Source organism: Sinocyclocheilus anshuiensis, unplaced genomic scaffold (assembly GCF_001515605.1).
Source record: "Sinocyclocheilus anshuiensis isolate Anshui unplaced genomic scaffold, SAMN03320099.WGS_v1.1 scaffold1762, whole genome shotgun sequence".
Taxonomy (NCBI): domain Eukaryota; kingdom Metazoa; phylum Chordata; class Actinopteri; order Cypriniformes; family Cyprinidae; genus Sinocyclocheilus; species Sinocyclocheilus anshuiensis.
The window spans coordinates 679,405-684,868 of record NW_015547656.1 but is presented as its reverse complement, the minus strand read 5'-3'; the positions used below and the strand labels follow the sequence as shown (position 1 = coordinate 684,868).

Genomic DNA, 5,464 nt, shown 5'->3' with positions numbered 1-5,464 from the left:
CTGATCAGCATTTCAACAGCCCCATATGTATATATATATATATATATATATATGTATATATATATATATATTAGAGAGACTTTTCTTGCAGTCCTAGAGAGGTTAAACGTTCTTAAACTCGGTCGTGGAGGAAATCTCACTGGCAGGAAAACAGCGTTCAAGTATTACGTGAGTTCAGGTTTTAGTCTCTAGTTCTGTTTTAAAATGCTGCATCAAATGTCAATATAAATGGACATAAATTCAAGAAAGCAAAGCAATCACAGTGTGGTATGCAAGCAAATATTATAACAATGACATGCATCTTGTTCAGATTCTGAAGTGTCAACAGTAGTCCTGTTTGCGCAAACAAACTATTAAAAATAAGTTTCGTAAATAGAAATAAACAAAAAAAAACTGAATTTTAGACGTTGCCTTGGCAACTAACTAACAAAACTTTAAGTTGAAGTACTAAAATTATTCAAACTGAAATAAAATAAAGATAAATAGAAATAGTTTTAAAAATCAAAAACGACTAAACAAACTAAAATTACAATAAAAACAGAATGTATAAAAATAAAAGCTAATTCAAATGTTAATAAATTCTATAATAATAATATATAAATAATTGTAAAATAACACTAGTCAGTAGGTTTTCAAATTTTGTCATTAAATCATTTTTAAAATATAACGTTGGCAAAAAAATGAAAATGACTAGCAAAACAAAGTTTGATCTATACGCAAAGCAGTTCGAGCTGAATTAAATGCAGACATTTGTGGAGGAAAAACAAATTAAGGCCCATTCATAAAAACTATAACAATATAGAAAAATAAGAGAAAAAAGGATAACTTTTTAACTTGTTTTCAAACATGCATGCAGATGTTTTATACCCGAGCCCAAATTCTTAAAATTAAATTATTATTAAATTCTTGGGCAAAACTAAGAAAGCTGATTTCACTTCTGGATAAGTATATAAGCTCATTTTAGAAAGCCTTTTTTTTTTTAGCTTTTATTTATCTATTGTATTTGTTACTTATGTATTGTAAGTTTGCTGTCTTTCTATACATCTTTAGGGATTTAACTATATGCCTTATTTGCAAATTTTTGAAGCATTTTGAATTGACAGCCAATCAGAATCCAGAAACTGCAGAGGGCTTGTGAGTGAGTGAATAGCTAATAATGAACTAAATCATGAAAATGTAAAATTAAGATAATGTTAATCAAAATAAAACACTACTTGAAAAAATAAAGATTAAATATGTCAATTGTAAACCTGCATGTCATGTTCATATGACCTCTTATATGAATTTTAGCAGAAATGTTTATTAACATGGTACACTTTCTCTGATTTCTTTATGAAACTCCAAATCATTTTTCCATCTGTGCATGGGTCAAAAATAACATGTCATTTTTGTTTAACATTCTCAATAATCTGCAAAATATTTAACACTACTTTTAGCTCCTGCAATATGGAGGTCCAAACCTGCAGAAATTAAAAATAAAATAAATAAATAAACATATAGATACATAAGTAAATGTATAACAGGAAAATAAATAAAGAAATAAATGACTTGATTAAAACAAATATAGTTTTATAAAACTTCAAATTTTTATAAAATATAGTTTAGTGTCATAAAACTTACATTTTTATTACCTTTTTCCTTTATGCATTATTTTCTGTATTTATTTTTATTCTTTTTAAACTTTTATTTACTTATTATTTCACCTATTTTTATATTTATTTATGCATTCATTTTTTAGATTTATTTATTTATTCCCACATGTATTTATTTCCAGGTTTATTTATTCATTTATTTCTTTTTACTTTTCCTTGTGCAACATGGAGATCATTATATAATCATTAAGATAGTGACTTCCATAAAGCTGGAAATAAATGCATGAATAAATACAATTAAAAAATAAATATTAAAAATCAAATGAAAGAATAAGAAAATAAAAGTTAAAAAGAATTAATACAGAAAATAATACATAAAGTCAAGTCATTTATTTCTTTATTTATTTTCCTATTATACATTTACTTATTTATCCATTTACATTTAATTTTGGCAGCTTTGGTCCTCCATACTGCAGCAGATACAAACAACACAAATCCGAATATTTCACGAGGGACAAACCTACGGAAATCAGGCCTCTGGCAGCGGAAGAGCCCCAAACACCTAGAAACACGAGGATTAATAGTTAATAACGGCGCCGGTGAGTGTTCGTGCCGCTGTTAATGAGAACCTGATGGGACCGTCGTTGTGAATTAATGAAGGTTGTTGTGTTTAAGTAACTGGGGACGGCTTCAAAGCTCCTTCTCGTTAGCGTCAAACTTCGCTACCTGCGAGCCGCGGCCAACCGGAGGACTCAGGTGACCCTGCCAAAAAACACGCGCCCATGAGGGAGAGAAAGAGGGAGAGAGGAGGAGGAGAGGAACCTACTTTAATCCACTTTCCCTCTGATGCCACTTTCTGCTGTCCCACATTGAGACGTGAAGGAGAGCGTGCGCGAGCGACCAGACCGGCGCCGTCTCTTTGTGCGCGATCCAACTTGGCACATCGGCGATATAAAGGGGGACAAACACACGCATGCTGATCTTTGTTGTAATTAAAACTTGAATCACTTTCAGAAGTTCCCCGATGTGATTGTGGAGAAAAAAATATGGACAAAACAGACAGGAAAATAACACTTTAGTTCCTAAATATATCCGCCTGTTTTCTGTCAATATGCGCGACTTACGATTCATCGGCCGATATCGGTAAATAACTAAGAGCAACAAAGTGCAGGAAATGCTAAACCTATTTGCGCTACAAGCCAGTGTGTTTATGATTCTGATAATACATTTAAATAACATGATACCAAACGCAGTGTGCATATTACACAGCACAACGACTGTTTTCGTACCGATATAAATAACTGTGGATACACCTGAAAAAAAAAAAAAGATGTAGAAACCATTTTCACAAAGAAATCGCTAGTAAATTTCACAATTACTTACAAAGAAACAACAATTAACATATTGAATCAAACACTGAATTTTGCAGTAGGAAGACTGAAGTTGTGTTTTCCTCGATAACCTTTGTTTTATATACAACTTCATTTTTAAAAATAATTTTTTACAGCATATTTCTACACCTGTCTAAATCTTTTCGGACGTCGGATTTTTTCAGCATTTTAAAATTATTATTTTTAATTAATTTTTTTAACTGAAAACCAAACATATTGTACAATACAACCAAGTATGTCAGGGGCATATAGAAAGAAAAAGAAAAAGTATTAGTTTATTAATCAATTACTGAAAACCATTGTACCTTTTAAACAACTGCATAGTTTGTATTGCTTTCAAGTTGTATTGCTCTCTAAATATATTTGAAAAAAATTGCATTTTTAAACCATTTTTGACTGTATTAATATATAAACAAGCAAATATAATAATTTAAAAATAAATACTAGATTTTAATCACCATCCAATGAGATTTTCAGCTGTTTTGTGCGTAAACATGCTGACAAACACTTTTACTCTGTGACCAACATTACGACTAAGAGATTTGAGAAATCAAAGTGTCTTTCCATTTAAACTTACATGTTTTAATCAAATGATTTAAGCTTGAACATCTCTTGCTCTTTCTGGACTGGATACATTTTTAACTTTTCAACGTCGAGCAATAAAAGCAGCCAGCCTTAAACTGACATTTCATACTGGACTTAATATCAGACTGTAATAATTAGAGGCGTAAGCGTCAGTAATGACTGTAAACGCTCATGTATTCATGAAGCCGGGACTTTAAGCAGTGAAATGTGTCGTTACAGCAGAAACGGCTGACAGTGTGTTTGTGAAACGGCATTTAATCAGACATGAGATTAAAGCTGCTCTCAACTTCATTCACAGTCACGACAAACGAGTCTGTTAGTTTGTTCGGCCACATGATCCTCTTAAAGACACCAGTGACCCGAAGAGAGAGACATTTACAGTGTTATTCCAAGACACACACACACACACTCACACACACATTCACACACACTCACACTCACACACACACACACAAACACTCACACTCACACTCACACTCACACACTCTCTCAAAAGTTTGGGGCCATTAAGATTTTGTAATGTTTGAAAAGAAGTCTCTTCTACTCAACAGGGCTGTATTTATTCGATCAGAAATACAGTTAAAAATTGTGAAATATTATTAGAATTTAAAACAGCTGTTTTCTATGTGAATATCTGTTAAACTGTAATTTATTTCTGTGATGCGCAGCTGTATTTTCAGCATCATTACTCCAGTCTTCAGTGTCACATAATCTTCAGAAATCATTCTAATATGCTGATTTGCTGCTTAACAAACATTTCTGATTATTATCAATGTTGGAAACAGATTCACAGATGAATAGAAAGTTCAAAAGAACAGCATTTATTTGAAATTGAAATCTTTTCTAACATTATAAATGTCTTTACTGGCACTTTTGATAAATTTGATGCATCCTTGATGAATACAATTATTTTCTTTCAAAGAAAAAAATATTATTGACCCCAAACTTTTGAAAAGTATTATTTATATAAAGTTATAACAGAATTTTCATTTCTGACTGAACGATTTCCTTAAAAGAGTCAGAAACTTGCTGCTAAAGGACATTAGTTTTTTCTTTCTTTCTTTTTTGCCGTTTTAGGAGTGTGTCTTTAAGCAGGACACTGAGTTTGAAGCTCCACTAGATCCTCCAGAGATCATGAAAACAGCCCCTGTGGATCTCGTGTGCTGCTGACGCCACTGAACATCAGTCTGATCGTCCTCGCGTCTCACAGGAGACGTCAGATAAACTGATGCTTCAGCGCAACACTCCCAAGTTTCTGAGTTTGAGTCTGAATCAGCATCTGCAGCTGAAGTTTCATTCTGACCATCGTTCACAGCACACAGAAACTGATCCTACACACACATCTGTTTCCTCTCGCACACTAAAGACTCTATTACACTCGACCCATATCAGTTTGCCTACAGCTGGATACAAGATTTCCTGACAGAGCGCCCCCAGACAGTGAGACTGGGCCCCTGCACATCCTCCACCATCACTCTGAGCACAGGTACACCCCAGGGGTGTGTGCTCAGTCCCATCCTGTTCTCCCTCTTCACCCACGACGGTGTACGAAATCGCGAAATCGCGAAATCGCGCAAGTGTCTTATCTCGTTGGAATCCTTGGCTCACGACGGACAAAATGCATTTTGAGTTTGCTTAAGATTGGAACTTCGGAGCGCTTATCGGCAATCATTTGATTCAGATCCGAACTTCGGAGCGTTTATCGCGAATCATTTGGTTCAGATCGAAACTTCGGAACACTTATCGCAAATCATTTGGTTCAGATCGGAACTTCGGAACGGGTTCACAAATCTTTTGACCCAGATCGGAACTTCAAAGTGCTTATCGCGAATCATTTGGTTCAGATCGGAACTTCAAAGTGCTTATCGCGAATCATTTGGTTCAGATCGGAACTTC

General features: G+C 33.8%; 1 long non-coding RNA gene across 1 annotated transcript in view; it reads left to right on the top strand.

Annotated features, from left to right (window-relative positions):
- Positions 1–2,109: 2,109 nt before the first annotated feature.
- The window catches only part of LOC107702158 (uncharacterized), a 14,580-nt gene continuing 11,225 nt past the window's right edge, over positions 2,110–5,464 (top strand). The window contains exons 1-2 of the long non-coding RNA XR_001635733.1: positions 2,110–2,191; positions 2,268–2,580. This is a non-coding gene — a long non-coding RNA (uncharacterized LOC107702158). The remainder of the gene's footprint in view (positions 2,192–2,267; positions 2,581–5,464) is intronic.